We start from the raw sequence: 20,231 nt of genomic DNA, 5'->3' as shown, positions 1-20,231 counted from the left end.
TTGGCTGTAAAAAACAAAGGATGCAAAACAAACAAGGATACCCATGCAAAGAACCAGATGTGAAAGGAAAGGAGGAGGCGTATGGGTGGTGGTGGTGGTGGTGGTGGTGGAGGGAGGGGGGACAGTTGAGAGAGGTCAGTCATAACCCGAGGTCCTTATCGTTGACTCTGACTCATTGCCCTTCAGCGTCACGCCACTCCTATCAAATCCATCATCCAGGGCACACGTCAGCCTCTGCACAGCCTGCAGCTGCTTTCATATGCAGTATCTTTCCCTTGAGCCTTATGCCACTGATCTTACTTTGACAGAAGCCTCCTCGTGTGCCACAGGTTTCTCTTCCTTTGAACATCAAACTAAACTGCTAGTTTCCTCAAATACGCTTCTGTAGATTTCTTCCATAATCACCAATAATTCGCACTGGGAATCTCAACGCTAAAAGTTAAAGGGAATGAATAATCCTTTCTCTTCTTTCCTTTGAAATGCTGGGACACACTTACTGAAGTTGTCTCCTAAGCCACCACCAGAGGGCGATGTTTAAAGGTTTTCTTACCTGAACTGTTTTAAATTGGGAAACCTGTGAAATGGAGACATTGTGTTCTTTTCAACCTGTAGGTAGCTGCAGCGTGTGTGTGTCTGTGTGTCTGTGTGTGTGTGTTCCTGTTATCAGTTACCTCTCTAGAGAAGCAGGCTGATTGCATATTGAAAGCCACAAAACTGAGCTTTGAACAGCGAGACGAAAACATCCGGATATGTGATGTATTTTGAGCATTTGAAACTTGACTTGATGAGTGAATCATTTGGGCCTCCACCCTCATTAAAGTGCAGTTTAATGCTAATAGTCCGAAACAGGTGGAAATTTACTATCCCACCTCAGAGTCTGACATATATTCAAAGACATGTCTTGATGTGACATTTTAAAAACACACCTTCTCTATATATTCGTCCTCCTAAAGCTGCAAACACTCTCCTGCAAGAATGATTCATAGGTCAGATCTAATGTAGTCAGTATTCGTGGTGCAGAACCCTATGATTGGCTCTCCTATAGGTCTGACACACAAAGAGGTAAGGAATCCCTCCTCTCCACTTCTGACTCATCTGCAGTATAATATAATATATACTCCTAAATCTCATTTGTGCAGACGTATTAGGCCAAATTACATATTGTGTGTGTGTACATGAGTGTGAAAGTATACTGTACATGCACATTGTATGCATATGTTAATATATGTATGCCAGAGTCCCACAGTACAGTTGTTTGGAATATTAAATACAGTGCCGTGCTGGCGGCTGTTATAAAATCAAGAGGCAGCATAGCCGGAGTGTGACTCACACACTGACTCACTGACAGTGCTGCCTTGGCGTGTGTATGTTTCTGTGCATGTGTGTGTGTGTGTGTGTGTGTGTGTCTCACCCTTTGTGGTTCCTCTGGCAGACCCGCTGTGTGTTGCTGGTGTTCTAAGAACTATGAACCCTGCGTCAATCCCTGGATTTCACACCAGTGAGAAAGGTTACATATATGTGTGTATGAGTGAATGTATGTCCACCCTCCTGTTCTAGCATATGTGTAAGAGCATCTGCAAGGGTCAGACAAAATATCCAATCACAGGAATTGTTAAATGAGCGATCACAAAGCAGAACACACAGTATGTATGTAGATACAAACACAGCATTACTCAGATGGTTGTGATCTGCCATCTATTCTCAGAACAGAGCTGGATAACACTGTCTGACACTCCCATACAGACACAGTGGAGAAAAAAACACACATTATCAAAGCACATGTTTAATCTAATACAACACAAAGATTCAGTAATGTGTAATACATGAATCACATCAATTATTCAATGATCGTAGAAACTACGACACAGAAATATACAGCATAGATTTTTTAAAGTAGAAAATAGTGATAATACTGTTTATAACTTCCCCTAAAGGATTTAAATGACAAAAGTAAGTACAAAGCTAGCAATGGCCAATTTGTGTTTATACACATGAACATCAACTACATCAACAGATATTAACTAAACACTTATAAAAAAGCTCAAATAACTTTAAACACTTAGGTGATAAGATGTTTAAGGTAAAGACATGGAATTCCTCTCTCCTCAGAAGGAAGTAGTTGACATCTACTCTCCTTTCTGGGTTTTGTTTTGATGTGTGTTTAAATGCCAAAATGCAATTTCTGCCACTAGGGGGCTCTCTATCAAAGCAAAGCAAATGACATTTTCCCAGTGTTGTGTGGGGAGGCCAAGTGGAGCTGGGGCATAGTCGCTGATGGGAGGAAAGCTCAGAGATTACTTTTTAACTTTTGGGTCCTTGCTTGCTAGTTTACAGCTAATTTACAGTAATCTGGCTGTTATGAATAAACGCTTGCGCAAGTTACGCGAATAAACACAACAACATAACCATTAAACCATCACCACTGATGATGAAAATCTATCTGACGTGACTCAGGCATCAATGTTAATGGTCGAGGTTATAACGTCAGGTGACCGAATGAAAGCGTTACCTTGAGTAAAGCTTATTGGAAACATTTGGAATGTTTCAATGTTTCAATGTGTGACTAAAGAAGTGCTGTGTGTGTGGGTCCATGCACGTGTTTGCTTTACCAGGACAGGAGACCTCGAGCTGCTCAGGAATGTCTTCCCATCATGTATACAGCCACTGCTCGCCCTCCCGATTCGATGATTAACGCACCAACATGAAAGCCAGTGTACCTGTTGTCAAGTGCAGTAAGTCATAACAGTTATTGTACAGTATCTGTGCCGCATTCCAGGATCGTAGGTGCTATTGTAAATCAAGGGATGCCTGCGCTTTAAACAAACGTACAGTGCTGTAAATCTGTACGCGTAGCAGTATGTGTCAAAGTTGCACCGATGTGTTCTGCAACAGTATATCATCTGATCTGATGATGATAAAGCAGAAACTGACTTCTTATTTACTTTCCAGTGCCTGATAGTGGCGTCACTTGGATATCCCCGCTCAGCATAAATCACTGCTCGCAAAGAATAAGAGGGAAGTGAGAAACCTGGTGTGTGTGGGTGTATGTGTGTGTGTTCTCTACTGATTTTGATGTATGGTTATTTATCAAGTCATTCATTCTCGCAGAAATAAAGGGACAGCATGGCTTGTGTAAAGGGTTATTTTTCCAGTTAGAGTCTGTCTTACAGCGTGATTATTAAGTTAAAGTCACATTCATAGTTAGCATTAGATGTGGAGATATACATATGAGTGTAGTGTAAATGTTCTGTTGAAAACAATAACACAAGCACACAGAATGCCTGAGAGAGCATGTGTGTGTCTCCAGCACGGGTGCATTTTATGTGTCCTGTTCCAGATTCACGTGTGTGTTTTTGTGAGTATCTATTGTGTGTTACACCTGATATCCAGCCCTGGCCTCATGCTCTGCCTGCCAATCTACCCCCTCCACCTTCGCCCCATGGCTGTTGTTAATGATTTCGAAATCATCCGCTTTCAAAGGAATGGGAAGGAGAGAGAGAAAGAGCGCACACTTGGATGTGTTGCGCAAAAAGGCTTATCAGACAGAGCTGTGTTGTGATCAGTGAGGGAGGCCTTGGCTCGGGCCCGGTTGGGAGCCTGCTGTCGCTTTAGCCTTGGTGTGTAGCTCTGTGTGCATGTGTGTGTGTGTGTGTGTGTGTGTGTGTGTGTGTGTGTGTGTGTGTGTGTGTGTGTGTGTGTGTGTGTGTGTGTTTCTTTGTCTGCCTTGTTTTTCTGTCCCGTGCCTTTCATAAGCAAGCAACCTGGTATCATAGAGGGTCATTATGAGCCTGTGTGTGTTGGCCAATCCTGCCAGGTGAGCAGCGAGTGTGTTTACAGTTGAACCACTTCCTAGTATAACACTGCACTCCCTAGTCGCTACCCATTAACCTCATTGTATCTCTGCTACATTCCATTACAATATTAAACTATGAATTTAATTAATTTTCTAACTCCATAAAACCTTTCTGAACATCGGCCACAGATTCATTTCACTACTGTCTTAAAGGGGCACTATGTAGGTTTGGAGAAGAGATTCAAAGTCAGAATTTTAATATTTACAATATTAATGAGGTAACAAGAAATATTTATTTTTTCCATAACTGAATAAACAAGCTGTTCTCGGAGGAAAATAGGGTCCCCAGAACACTGTTTGAAGCTAGAAAGGTGGCAGGGTCCGCCACATATAAACAAAGTAAAACATTATGAAACAAAGAGAGTTTGTTTATTTAGTTTGTTAAGGCATTAAAAAAAATCAGTCAGGGATCATCTTTCTCTTCTGATTAAAATTCATTTCCCAAAACTATATAGTGCTCCTTTAAAGGTCATGTGAGCTACTGCTGATAGAAAAAAAACAACCAGAAATACAAGAGCAAGATTCGGATTCACACTACGTTAGAGCTACCGTTGATAAGGGTAATGTAAGCTCTGCTGTGCCACCTGCTCCGTCATTTGCGTTTAACTCAAAATGTACATTTATTTAAAGTAGTTCAGATCGCAGCCACCTGGTGCTTGTTTCTCACTCAGTAACAGATCCTCTTGTGACTCAGGGACAGAAGATGTGAAGCAGAAAGACAAACAGACAGGCTGTGAACACATGGTGCCTCTTCTTTGTTGTTCATCTTGCTTTCATAGTAGAGCCAAGAAGGAAGAAAGTACAGTGGATACAGCAGTGCCGGTGACATATATTGTCAGATTTAAAGCATAATTCTTATAGGCAAGTATTATAATAAAAGAAATGTGGTCTTTTCTCTGCAAACAGAAGGCAGAAGGCTGCTGCAGTCTTCATGTCTCAGGTAAGTTATAATTCACGAGAAAGTGCGAAGTGGCTGAATGCGCACACCAGGTCACGAGGAGTGGAAGAAAAATATTTGTCTGTCCTCTTGCACAACAAAGACAGTATTCTCCTTCCACATTTTCAAAAATCAGAACAGAGTGTTTTCCCTTGAACAACTCCCCCCACCCCCACCCCCACTCCTCTCCCCGCCTCATCCTCCTCTCGCTCTCCCTGGGCTGAAAAATAAAATGAAACCAAAGACAGAATGTGACATGAGAAGCTGTCCGGCCTCGGCTCGGGTCAACCGCGGGGGGTCAAATCTATGTCTGGAACCACATAGTCACTGAGTGATGTGTTAAGTGTCTCTCAGGGACACTTTAGCACATGACAGCATGGTAAAAAGAGACGACGGGGAGCGTGTGTGTGTATGTGTGAATTTATGATATCTGTAAGGTTGAAGAGGGTCCATCAGGCGAGCTGGTCCCTTGAGTACATCTCATCCGCTTGTAGACTTTACTGACCTCCCGGTGGTGCCTTACTGAGTATCACACAACATGTCAAAACACAGGCAGGAAGTCAGCTACAGCAGTCTAACCTGTCTGTGGAAAGGATACAGTAGGAGCGTCAAGAAATTACAAACAGAGAAGAAGATTCTCATAAAAACTGCCAGAAGAAGACAACGACAGAAAAAAGTGTGAACGTGTAAACAAACACTTTCACCTACACACACACTGTAGCAGTGGCTCTGAGACAGCCTGGGAACAGCTAGTCCACTAATGAGGTCTATCCCATGAGGATTTAGTACTGCACAGAGGAATGCAGGCTCCCAGCTCTCATGACTGACCTGCCCTGACACACACACACACACACACACACACACACACACACACACACACACACACACACAGACGGAGCTACTTTACTGTCCGAGAGCTGCCCTCTTACACATGAATGAGAATTGATAGAGGGCATCCAAGAATAGGATACTTGTAATTTGGCAGGTAGGGCATTAGAAACAAACATAACGAGCACACTGGGGAATTTGACACTAATTTGAGACGAGAGCGAGTAGAGGCAGGAAGAAGGGGGGAGACGGGCTGAGAAAACAGAATGAGAAGGAGGAATAAATAAACAAGGGCACAGAGGGGTCAGAGAGAAGAAGCAGCGCCGAGACAGAGAGTTATTAGGATTTGAGTCGGAGAGTTTTATTTGCACTTAACATTTGTTCTCGCAGATTGGCTCGTGGTTTGGATGTGAGAGCCAACTTTAGAGACTTTACTAGATCTGGTGTCTGAAGCAGACAGACCCCGTCGCCGGTGGCCTGCTGCTAGCTGATAGACGGACAGCATGGGACAGCATGGGTGTCTTTCTCTGTCACGACTCTCAGAGAACACACTCGGTAAGTTCTGTGCTGTCAAGTGAAAGTACAAGTTTGAACTGAAGTGTGTTTCGCATCTTCGTGTAAGGCAAGTGCACCAGCAGTAGCATAGCCAACCCATTCTATTTGGAGTGTGAATACATCATTCGAAAGTACACAAACTCTACTGTGTTCAGCTATGAATATAAACAACAATAAGTTGAGATTTGTTTATTTAAAAGCATTATTCATGTGAGACCACAGTGGAAATCTTTGGTTTGAAAATGAAATTCCAAAATGCTTCTTTCATTGTTGTCTTGTGAGATGTTTGGACTATTTCTGCAAGTACTTGGCTGAAACAAGTATCCGGTACTGATAATGTACTTTTTACGAGTACTTGTGATTAAGTAAAATCCTCATACCCACTAAGTATTTTGACTGAGTGAAGTTTATTCACTTATTCAAGCCTCCTTGCCACTAGGGGGCCCAGACAAACATCTACTGTCTACATTAAACAATGTTTAAATAAAATAAAATAAAAGAATCTAAAAATCTGAAAGAATCTCAGATCTAAAACTTAATTTCACTATTTATATTTAGCTATACTTTTCCCATACACAAAACTAAACAACTGCATATAAATACCAAAATATAGATAAAAATACATACCTAACTTTATTAATGAGTGTAGTTATAATCACGTGGCAGTTGAGTCATTTTATTTGTTCACCAAATATCAAAATGTGCATTTGGGGTGGGCTCAAAAAATAAATTAGGCCTAGTGTAGGCTACTCTTTCCATTTAATCCAGCCCTGCTGTAAAGCGTTCTCATATTATGATACGCTGCCTCCTATTTGTTTTGCATATGAATTCAACAGGTGGTCAATTTTTATTACATATTTGCACCTTTAAAGCCAGTAAGTCCTTGGGATTTAACATGTAGGTGCCGTGAACATCTGTACAAGATTTCATGGCAATCTATTAAATAGATATGGAGTTTTTTCATCGGATACGTGAAACATTTGACCTGCTGGTGCAGTTGGATACAAATTCAGAGGATATTCAAAGTCTTTTTCACCCTCTGGGCTCCATGAATGACTGTGCAGAATTTCATGGCAATCTGTTGTGTAATTATTGAGATATTTCTGACCTAAATGGTGAAACAGCGCTTACCATAGAGCTGCACCACCAGTGTGGCTAAAAAATGGTATACACTATACTTTGGCCTGTTCAGTCCAGTGGTTTGGTTATTGTTGATTATGACAGGTTTCATTAATATTATATAGCATGGTCCGTGTGCTGACGACTACTCTAAAAATGACAGTATGCAACCACCGTGCAACCATCCCTAGAAATAAACACTGGGCCGCTGCTAATCGTCCCTGTGTCAGCCGTGCGTAACACCATGTCACAGCCGCCGCACATGCTGAATGCCTCGCAGGCCTTTGTTTTGGAAAATGTGGCAAGGGTTGCCATGGAGCTTGTGTTTGATCTATTGTAATTAAGCGAGTCCATTGATTGCACAATGCTTCCCTCTGGCTCGTCTCCATCAGCGGGCAGCCCCGACTGGACGTCTCATCAAACACGACGTAAACCACCGTTTATGCGCTCGCCTCCACACAATGATTTGTCCTTAAATGGCCCAACAGTGGTGAAAGGCGCACAGGATGTTGAGGGAAAGGCAGGGCAATAAGGATTTATCAACACTGAGGTTTACTGTGTGAAATGGGTTTTTATTCTAAGCTCAAGAGAACTGAAGTGTTTGCTGATTACTGTGTGTGTGTGCGTGTGTGTGTGTGTGTGTGTGTGCACATACACAAGCTTAAGTATTAAAGAAAAAGACATTTAGGGAAATATGTTTGTTGGCTTTCCTGAGTTCCCTGAATAGATCAATTCTCGTTTTTGTAAGTACAGCTAGCAGTCATTTAGCTCAGCTTAGCATAAACACAGCTCTGTTTAGCCATAACAAATTCAGCCTACATGCACCTTTAAAGCTAGAAGTCCGGGTAAAACCACAACTTGTTGTTTTTGCCATTTCTTTTTTGTACAGATTTCACAAGAGAATAAAGTGCTGCAGGAACGAGTCCTCAAACCCGTAAATAAGTTAGCATATTTGCACGTCCGGAGTCAATGGGTTTTTTGAATGGGTGTTCAGTTAACTGCCTGAAATAAGGTCTGTGGTTAACACAAGCTTAAAAGATTTTCACATTTTGTTGTACAACATAAAATACTGCTGTAAATATCCCACATTTGACATTTGTTTACATGTCTTTAAAAAGGCAGTTACTCACTAGTGGTTAAATGAAATGACAGAGGTTGTCGGGGACGTTAAACGTCCGAACACGGAGACTCATCTACTCACTAGTCCTCTTTACAGGTGGACTTAAGTTGCACACTATAATAACTCTAACTTTATAACTTGTACATTGTATAGTAAACTGTGTATACTTTAGCGTAGTAAGATGCTTAATGCAACCACAGCGTTGTTCGTTTATAGCCTGACGTGAGCTTTATCTGGCGACACTTCAAAAATTCTGTTAATTCTACTGTGAAGATTATCTCGCTGATAAAAACATGTAGGTATCATGAAATTGTGTTGTCAACAGAGCTTATTTCGACAATAATCCAAAATCACACAGGCTTTTTGATTACGGAACCGGGGTGATGCTAACTCCTGGGTTAGCCTACAAAAATACGTCATCCCTGCAGCACTCTTTTAATGTGCTTTAGCAAGGCAGATTAGGCTATGTCACCTTTGGCCAAAGTCATGCTAGCTGATTCCCCTCACTTCAACTTTATGTTAAGCAAACTACCTACTGGCTGTTCCAGTTGCATAATGATTTAATTCCTTGTAATAAAACTTTTTTTTTTTCTTCTTGTAGCCACAGTGTATAATTCCTCTGAAATCCAGTCAGTTTATGAACGGTTTCATACTGGGGAAGTTCAACTGTAGGACCACATCCCTCTGTAAATTTGTCCTTTGTGCCTTAGTACTCCAGTCACTGTGTCCTGATGCATGTCATGCAGCCTGGTTTAAAGTCAATTAGCCCTGCTTCGCAACCCCAGGGGTGACAATCTGGGGCTCACATGTCTCGTCAGGGCTGACCTTCACATGAGGGACTGAGCCAACGCTCACATATGGCAAACGCCTGGGGTGGGAAACTGCCCACTCTGGCCAAGGGCAGGACAGAGTGTGAAGGGTGGAGGGATGGATATGAGGGTGAGCGGGTAATCTCTGGAGTGCTAAATCAACTCTCCTTGCTTTTATTTATTTATTTATCTAAGATACAGAGAATGAAATTGAGGCTGGAAAAGGAAATAGAAGCTAAATTCAAAGAGTATGGCTTTTACTTTTTTTTATCTGATAAACGTGAAAGTGTGGGGATTTCCATTTAAGTGCTAAATTTATATCATAACCGTTATTAAAGCCATTATATGGAATCTTGACTACGTAGACACAGTAGGCCCCATGACTTGGGTCTGGACTTTCCCAGAGCTGCTGTGAAAGCAACTTCACTTTTTTTCATTTCTCTCTTAGTAATCCAAGGTGGATCAGGAGGCACATATCCCCTGGAGCTACAACTAAAATCAGCTCCATGAATCTGAAGACTGGGCATTAAATATGGAGCAGAGGACCACCCATCATTAAGCTACTGGATATGAGGAGGTCCACCCAGGGCAGCTAATCTGGACCAGATTTTCACAAATGCATATTTCAGGATGAATAACAAGAGCTAAAAGCAGTTTATCCGTCAGGCAAAATTCCTCTGATGTAAGACACAAACAGCATTAAGATACCATAAGCCATAATATATTACCACAAGCTTTGAGGGGGGGCAGAAAAATATTCTTGTGGTTACACATAATTATGAGATAAAGTCAAATTTATTAGATAAATGCCAAATTTACTCGTTACTCTTTATTGTTAACTCATTATTTTGACATTTTATTTAATAATTTCGAGTTTTTAATTTCATAATTATGACTTTATATATTATACCATGTGAATATTTTTTTAGTTTTCATCTTACTTTTTTTCTTTAACTGGCAGAAATGGCTTTCAATACAGTAAACAGGGGCTTCTTATGATATTAATGTCTCCTTAATGAAATTGCATTTCAATAAAGTCATGGTGTGAGAGATGGTTCAAGACAGGTGTTTCTAATTTGGGGTCTGTTAAATTAAATCAAATGGAAAACAATCATGAAATACAGTGAATGGCCTCAACTAGCTTTACACAACAGTGTTTACTGCAGTTGTGTGTGTGTGTGTGTGTGTGTGTGTGTGTGTGTGTGTGTGTGTGTGTGTGTGTGTGTGTGTATGTGTTGTGCAACAGCAGCCCATTTGCCTAAAGCAAATAGCAACATTCTAAGAAAGAGGAAAGGGGGGTTGTGCTTTAGCGAAGGTTTTTTCACTTGTTTTTTTCTTTATATTTTCCACCAATGTCATTCGCGTTTAATCTGGAGGGCTTGCACAACGTTCTGTTACATTTGATGTTGAGCAACACATTGATAAAGGTCACAAACAGTTGTGGCACTCCTTTAAAAAACACCTCAGCAAAATACATTGGGGCACGGATATAAATCCTGCTGAACCTTTTCAATAGAGTTTAATCATAGTTTGTAATGACAAGCTACCAGAGGATTTGGGCATATGTGAAAAGGTCATATGTTGTGCAGAAATGCCTTACTAAATAGGTGTTGGCTCAACTTGTAAGAGCCTGTAAGTCTGCTTGCATTCCTGCATAACCATAACCTCTGGAAGCCACAGGTTTCCAGGTGAAAGCCCCAAGCTTTCATCTGCTCACACGTCTGAGAGATGAAAATGTAAACTATGGAACAAAATGACGGCTGACACAAATTAACACTGTGTACAAAATGGTGACTTGTACAGAATAAAAGTTAATACAGATGCAGAAACATTAAAATGACCAAACTAAAAGCTAAATCAGAACAACAAAACTAAGGCCTGTGGCTGTTGTACTTTACTTTTTGCCCAGAAGCACAAAAGGGCAACATCTACACAAAGAAAATCTCAAAAGCAATATTCCTGCGCGAAACTGTGAGCTGTGTGAATTTGAAGTTTGATTTATTTTAACCTGCAGTAAAAACCTGACTCAACCACAGCAAACAGGAAAGCGAACACCTGTGTCGAAAGACAAATATGAAGGGTGATGAAACAGATGTGTCAGTAACAAGGTAACCCTGTCAGCAAAAGAGTCAACAATGAACTATGCACAAGCGTGTGTGTGTGTTGAGGGGTAATATCCTCTCAGCCTTCCTGGTAAATCTGTGTTTACTGACATGGCCACAGTCAGAGGGATTTTACCAGAAAACTAACAGGAGGAGGTGCGTGTGTGGGAGTGTCGGGGAACACCAGCCAGATTCTGATTTCAGATGACTTTTCATTTTCCACTCCTGTTGTGGAAACTTAGTGCGGGCAAGCTGACTTCAGATCTGTGTCAAGCAGTGACATTTCCCCCCCCCTCCTGAGCCACTGTAACTGTTACAACCTTGGCCACTGGGAATCCTGTGTTTACTGACCACACAAACACCAGCCAGTGCCTGGTACCAAGATTGCTTACAGTCACTAAGCATACATATGTCAGCCTGTTAGTCAGTGCACTTCCCCATGCGATGACATACGGATGTCTGCCCCTCCTATAATCAGGATGTAAGTCGGTCATCTGTTCAGTGGTTCTCCTCTGCTCAGTCTAAAGCTGCTGGAGAGTCATACTGTTTAATCGTCACATGTCTGTGATTACGTTCCCGTGGTGACAAATAAGGATTCAAGAGAGAATAAGTGCAGAAATGTGCGATGGTGGTTTTTGCAATGTAATTATAGAATCTGGCTTTGAAAACAGGACTAACTTCTAGTGCTGTTCTGCCTCTTCTGCACGACATAAAAACCTAATCTTTGTTGTGAGGAAAAACACATCTCTCTGTGGGTTACGTCCATTATCTACACAGTTCGTAAAAATTGTAAACTGAGGCTGGCGTGTAGGCTGCTGGCCATCTGGCAAACTGGGCTACATCCTGGTGGGCTGTTGCATCCGTTGGCTAGTTAATTGGCTAGTGCTCATTATTCTAGTCGTGTCGTCTGCCTGAGAGGTAATATGACATTTTGTGTGTCTTTTAACAGGCAGGTATGTACAGAGATAAAAATAAAAATATAAAAATAGGCAATCCTGGGCCAGTATGTGGGCCGTGTTGAGCAGTTCTTTTTCAGTGTACTGAATCATCAGAATCAGTTCATTCATAAGACCTGTTCGCCGAATCGCTCAGCACTTCACCGAATCTGGTGAAAAAAGGTAAACACATCATTCCTCTTCATCAGTAAACACGATGTCATAGCAGCTCTTTTCCAGTTGGATGTGTGAAACAATCCATCGAGTGCATCGGGTTAAAGGATTAACCAGTGACATGAGAATTTAGCTGGATGAAGATACCGTTTCCAAATTGAAAGCTGCAAAGTCCTACCCTGTTACGGCGGCACGTATAGTTTTGCTACACACTTATTAAATGAAATATGCGGTACTACTTTCTACTTCGCGACTTCATGACGTGAGAGGGAGAGAGAGTGAGCGAGGTGGGCTTGAGCAACTCAGGGCACAAGTTCAACCATTCCCGCGAGTGAAAGGGTCTGAGACACTGAGGGTATCTGCTCGTACTGACTGAACTGACTGTGAAATAAGTGGATCGTTTCAGAGAGTGATTCAGTTAATTGCATTCACCCATAACACAAGTTATCTGAGGGGTCTCACAGCCTGAGGAAAGAAGCTGCGCTGTAGTGGTGGTACGGTATGGCATTAACATCTTCATATTAAATGTATGTATCTGACAGAGCCACAAAAAGAACCAGATCAACATCTTCAGACACTTTTGCCTGCAGGCATCAACAAAAAAATGAAAGCTGCTTTAAGGATTGTTAGCCGGTCACCATTTTAGATGTTTGCATGCGTATGTTTGTGTTTACATTGTGCCCTTTTCTTTGCCTTTAACAAACTCTCCTTTGTCTTCATGGTAATTTCATGCTAATTGTTTTGCAAGTAGCTCAACTCAGGGTCATCCGCCACATTTTCAGTTATTCAACATATGATGCAAAATATGTCTCACATGTAACCTGTTCCAACGCTGAAACCCAAGGTCACGTTTTAATTGGCTTGTAGCATGGCTCTGATATTCTCATATTCCCAGTAATGATGGGTTTCCAAGCTGAGCAAATTCCTCACCACCCGTTTGTCACTTGAGTCATCTCGCCCTGTGCAATCCTTTGTCTGCCAGCCCTATACACGGCATAGCCCACAGACAGTGGAGCTTTTGAAATGCAGCAAATTTGAAATGTAAAAATGTTCCTTCTTTTTTTGTTTGATTAATGCCCCAGACCACACACTGTGTGGGGGAGCGGTGGAATTTTTCTCCTTAATAAGCATGTTTCAGGTCAAAACAGGCTTGTTTTCCTTTCATTCATATTCATGTTGCAGTGTCTGTGAAAACAGGCATGTCTGAATCATCACAGCACATCACAAGGAAACTGTGTGTGGATAGTTACTTCAAAGTCAACGTCATTTATCGCTGAAAATTATATTCATTATCTAACTGAAAGGAGCATTTGGTTTTCCGAGACTTTATTACACTGCTGTGTGAAATTATTCCTTTGGCTTGTAGTTACAGTTCAGACAAATCTGTAGCTCAAAACTTTTCTGAGTAACACAAAAAACAGACCAACCACATAGCTAAATGAGCACTTGCCCTATGAATAAGACAAGGTTTCAGTCATAAATACATCCCCATCAACAATAAAAGCATCAGCCATGCAGCACCCAGATAAGACTGTTTTATTTTCCTTTTCTTCTCCGGCTCTGCCACGACTCTTGGACAACAAATGGACGGTCTGTGGAAAGAAATATTAACACTGGAAACTATGCTCATCATTGGAATTACACATTCCACCTTTCAGATATCTTATCTTGACAAATCATTACAAACATTTTTCTCACAACCCAAGCCTATATTTGGTATGGTACGCTGTCCTGTATACAACAGGGGAGATGGACAGAGACACTGATTTTTAAGAGCTTTAAACAATAGATGGTTTCAGCTCACCAACAGCTGGATTACACTGGCATCAGAAACATTTCCCTGCCAGTGATACTTGCCTGCCTCTCTCTTAGCTTAGTTCCTGCTGCAGGTATATGCATTGTATTTGTCACTATATTAATAAAAGCTCGCTCTCTAAACAGTTTTCTCATTGTATTATTTGTAGAGGACTGGAGAAGTACAAGGAGTACTAAACATAGAGTATATTTAGCTCGTCCGCTTGTGTTGATAATCTATCACTGGAAAACTTCTGTTGTAGAACTCTGGATGGTCCATGACATTGTGTTTACCGACGAAGAGGAATGATTGTTTACCTTTTTTTCACCAGCAGCTTGGAGTTGAATGCCTTGCTCATGGACGCTTTAGCAGAAGGATCTAGGGAATCAAACCAACAATCATGTAATCCACTCCACTGTGTTTTCTATTTTTTCGTATTTTCTATCTCCATCTACCAAAGAAACTGATGGATTTTGGTTTAAAAGAGGTGCAAGTGATCTATTTCAGTTATCTTCCCCTCTATTTTCATGGCCTAACATTTCCACTTCTAAAAATACACATTTGCCTCAAACTCATTAAAAAAAAAAAAAGTCCAGTGCAGGTGTCTGCTATTTCCACATCCACACATTAGGAGGTGAATAGATTAAAGTACTGACTCATTATCTATTCAAGGTGACTGTCAAGAAAGTGGGTGCATGAATCATCAGAATGTCCAAATGAAATCATAAAAACATTTATTTTTACCAATGCAATATTACCCAAGAAATATTATAAGACAGACCTTGAATAATTGGTTTCAATCTCCTGACTGTTCCTATTCCTGTCAAGAGAACAGATACAGTATGTTTAAAAGTATTATACACCAAGCCTTCTGTGGTGTCTTCAATGAAAAGTCTTTAATATGATGAAATCCATCCAGAGCAAAAAGATTTTTGTTGTTGTGCTCTGATGTTACATTATATTATCACATCATTCCCACACATCCTCATACCTAAATGACTGAATAGGTCCATGGTCCACATCTCCCAAAACAACATGACTGTTGGACCTTTGTCATCTCAGTTTGGTTAGTTTAGGCAACATAACTTCTTGGCTAGGTTTAGGAAAGATTGTGGTTTTGGTTAAAATAAGTACATTACTTCTGTAACTTCCATTACAAACGTATCTACATTACCAAAGTAACGTAAGTATCACATTAGGTAGTGTACGTGATGTAACTTAACTACATAAGTAGTTAAAGAAGCCACTGTTGACTTCTGGTTTCACAGTGGATACGAACCTCCACCTACCACTTCACCTCAGGCTGCGTCATTCATGTCTTACTTAAATGTATTAATATCGTACTACACTGTAGGCTACTGTTACACACTTAGCATTAGCACTTTACCTTGGATGGGTCCAGCCATTATTTCACCCTTGCCCGCATTGTCTCCTTAATAATGTAACACTATACTGCGCCCCCCGACTCTGACGGTAGATGCGTGCATTTGATCTATGGCTGCTTGGAACATGTTCTGTCTACTCAAGGTTAGACTGTTTCATTACACCCCATCAATCATTCAGTGATGTAAACATCCCCTGAGCATAACGTTTTGCCAAATGCTCTTTACAGAGCGAGCTAACGGAAGGAAGAGAGGCAGGAGGAAAGAGAGAATAAATGCACGAGGAGGAGAGAAGACAGATGACAACCAGAGCAGGAGACAGATGGAGTGAGGAAGAGAGAGACACTGAGTCAGAATGAAATATCCTGAATGAGAAGTATATGGAGATTTGCAGAGTATCCTGTTCTCCCAGTGAGGGAGAATTTGTTTGGGCTGGACAGGATACCAGGGGGTACGTCTGGACAGATTAATCCCAAATACAGTGTACAATATCTCTCTTCCTGTGCTGTGTGGAGTCCGGAGAGGCAGGTATCTCTACAACTACAACTTCACCATGAGTTAGTGAATGTGTTTATCAGTACTGGGATTGAAAGAAGGATTTACAGCTATTTACATTCATACATTTATTACATTTTGGCCATCCTTCCTATCATTAATGATAACACCATAGTCACAAAATAAATCGTTGAGAGCTTTGCTAAAAAAGATCAGACAATAAAAGTGTTACTGTCTGTTGCAATTTACACAATTTACTGTCCTCAGCTCTCCAGCGAGACAAGGATATTTTTAAACATTTCACAGAGACCTGATGCAGAGAGAAATAATTGGACCGCATCTTATTTCATGGAGCAAGCTCTTTTTTTTTCTTCTCATTTTTTGAATAATGAACACAGGAAACACAGCACTTCTATGTGTGACTGGCAGTAAAATTAGCCACAATTATGGAGAAACAACAACTCAACAACATGAACACACTGACTTTCATCACAGAATATAGTCGACAGCTGTACTTCCAAAGTCAGACCTGCACTGTGACATGTCAAACTGTAATATCACAGTGTTATATAGAATATTTATTGATCGGCATAGCTCATAAAAATATGACACACACTTAAACAAGCTATAAACATTGACGCAAAGTAGCAGACTGAGCAGTTTTCGCTAAAACATTTCCCACTTCGTTAAAATCCAATGCTTATTCATTTTCCACGTGACAGATATCTCATACAGCTCGACTTGAATAATGGGCAATTTATTTTAATACTCACTGGATTAGACAAATGAGTAGGTGATCACAAAACTAAGCTTAGCTTACAGGCAAGCTGATTCATTCTCCCCTCCACACACTGCCTGTTGATGCTGATGTGTTTAAGTGAACAAACACCTAGAGGCCCATTGGCTCCGTGGGCACCAGTCCATACATCCCTGGTCAATGTTTTTCATGTGGAAATACTAATTCAAAAAGCAAATTGTGAATAAACGTTATTCACATGTTTAATTATACATTTTTGTGGAAATTTTCATTTATGCAAAAAAAATGCAAATCACTTGTGAATATGGTCAGTTCACATGTGACATTAATTTATTTGTCACGTGAAAATATTTTCGTACGGGATAGGTCAAAGAGAAAAGTTAGCATGACTCAGTTTAGCTGCCACAGTTAGAACCAGCTGGAGGACGCATCCAGATACCTTCTAGTAATGTCCATCAGACTTGACCAATAAATGAATGAAGTATTAATCAATCTGATTTCAGAGTTTTGTGTTAGACATGACGTAAACCACAGTTAGCCAGATTAGCTTGACCACATGTTCTTTAGTCAAACTGGATGTCCATGTTGTGATGTTGTTGTGTTTAATATCTCAAAAATGACTTCAGTGAGTACAATGTTATATCCAATAGAAATTAAATGATACTGAACACGAGGTGTAACAGTCCAGAATGATCTTTTAAAACCTCCCAATCAGTACTGTAGTCCTTTGTTTGAATGTAAAAACTGTGTATTTAATGCTAGCGAGCCAAAATGTAGTTGCAAGGACTTACGACGTAAATTCAGTCTAAGGCTGAGTTCACTGCCACAGGACTGGACGTGTCAAAATGCTCATAAACCTTTTAAACAAAGGGGGGATGTTACGTGAGCACGTCAAGGTGAGACGAGCGATCATGGTGGTCTCTTTTTACAATCAGGCTCATTCTTCTATCATGAGTATTAAGCAGGTGAGAAAGTATCACATTTCTTTTATTTTATTCTTATGAACTCAGCACTTGAGAAACACCGGGAGAATGTCGTTTCTCCGTCTGCGCTTCTCTCCTTCTCCACGATCCGGCTGTTTCCAGTTACCTTTCAACCGGTGCAAAATATTTACTCCTGAAAATGAAGAGGATAACTTTCCATCTCCGACACTGTTCCAGGAGACATCTGGCTTGTGTTAGAGGAGCTTCAGTGTGTGTGTGTGTGTGTGTGTGTGTGTGTGTGGGTTTGATGGAGAATGATAATCATAAGAGAAGTGTATTGTTTCACTGTCTGTGCTCTCCCACAGGGGAAGTCAGCTGCAGTGAATTCCACATGCACATAAGCCGCAAAGTATCCCAACAAATAGCAGAGAAACACACACGCTCTCACATAATGGACCTCCCCATTGTGTGTGTACTATGTGTAGGAGGACGTTTTTGTTATACTTCCTCCTCTCTTGTGAATGTACATACACACTCACATGCAGGGAGGATCCTACAAGTGGAAAGCTTCCCATTCATATATATACCGCGAACCTCTGAGGTTAAACATGATGTGTATTTAGTCTTCCTCTTACTTGCACGGGGGAATTGGCTCTAATCCTTCCGTTGTCTCCTCAGTGCATACTAAACCCAACCTTCGGACCATGAACCAGCTTACAGTATAAACCACACGGTTGAGTAAGTCATACTGTTGACAGCCTTCAAATAAACAGAAAGTCCAGTACAGTGAATGATCTGATCATCCTCTCCAGGGATCCACATCATGTGTTTTTGATTTCCTTTTGTGACTTGATCTGTTCATTGGTGCCTAAATGTTGAAATAATAAACTTCCAAGCTTTTTATAGCTCTGATTGTAAACAGTTAAAATTCTGACTTAAAAAATGAGTTAGGTTTGGGTATGACGTTGCTCCATCGAGACCCGTGAAGGTTGCAGAGTTTCCAGTTTGGAGCAAAATGTGCAGCCCATGAAATGTTTTGTTTCTGTGAAGTGATCTATTGAATTTGTTGGCACTCTCAGGCCCACAAATCTTTGAAAATTACCTAAAGGAATAGTGTAACATTTGGGGAAAAATGCTTCTTCACTTTCTCGACGGAGAGTTGGATGAGAGGTTTGATAGAAATGAAGAATATGAAGCTGGAGCCAGGAGACACTTAGCTTAGCTTATCACAAAGACTGGAAACGTGGGGAAACAGGGACTGTCCATCGTTCCAACGGCCCATCAATCCTAAACCGCAATAGTTTAAAAACAGCCGTATGTCCGACAGCCAGTTAAAAATGCTTCATTTTCGTTTGTTTTTTTAACAGCTGATGGTATGATTTTGAGCCATGCAAGCTATTACCCCATCTTTCCAGTTTTTATGCGAGGCTAAGCTAACCCGATGTTTGCTGTGCAGTTATGAGAGTGGTATCAATCTTAGTCCAACCTGCGGAAAGAAAGCAAATAACCGTATTTCCCAATATGTCGAACTATTCATTTAAGAGAAACACAATATTTGCCAGCATGCAGTACAAGTAAATGTTCACAAGCTACACTATGAGCATGTATTTGTTGATTTCCTTCCAGCTTGTTGTCTTTTGTTCTGACAATCTCACCTTCTTCCTTTGTTTTTCATGGTAGCACCCGTCTGGAGACTGCCACAGCAACTGTTGCTGGCAGGTGATCAGTAGGCATCATGGACACATTTTGGATCCAGTACAATTATGCTAATTCAATAAAAAGCGCTGGATTTTTCTAGGGTTTGTTACACTAACTACCTACATTCTTGTCTTTGAAAAGTGTAACTAGTCACTAACACATCGCTTCCTCTTTCACATGTAGAAGGCATCGCAGATGGCGATCAATTCATTTGGTTTGGAGACAGAGCTGTTTATGTTTCTCAACATGTTTCTCAAGATTGATTAGACTCCTCTCAGAGAAATTGTTAGATTGACTGGTAGCCTTCAGAACCTCAGCAGCTACCAGTGAGGTGCAAAACTCCTGTAAGAGAGCTGTTCCCTCCTCCTCCTCCTCCTCCTCCTCCTCCTCTCCACACCGTGAATACTTCAGCCATGTTTTCCAGGCAAGCCTCCATGCAGGTTTTAGCTGTTCTCTCAGATGCACAGCCAGGCGCAGTAAAGAATAATAACATGTCAAAGAAGCTCACAACAGCACTGACCACAGAAAATGGAACACGCCTGAGGGTGGAAAAACACTTCAAGATTTCTCGCAGTGCTCTTGAATTTATTAAGTGCCGAGACCCCCGTCGACTGCTCACGATCAGGGGACGGCAAGAGAGGGAAAAAGACACTGGGGCGCACAGGATGACTTCACTGTGCTAGTTAGTTAATTGTACCACAGAGAGTTGTATTGTTTTACCATTATTGCATAATTTGTGTATAAAACGT

The sequence above is a fragment of the Pagrus major genome, chromosome 3 (genome assembly GCF_040436345.1).
Source record: "Pagrus major chromosome 3, Pma_NU_1.0".
Taxonomy (NCBI): Eukaryota; Metazoa; Chordata; class Actinopteri; order Spariformes; family Sparidae; genus Pagrus; species Pagrus major.
This window is presented reverse-complemented; position numbering follows the sequence as displayed.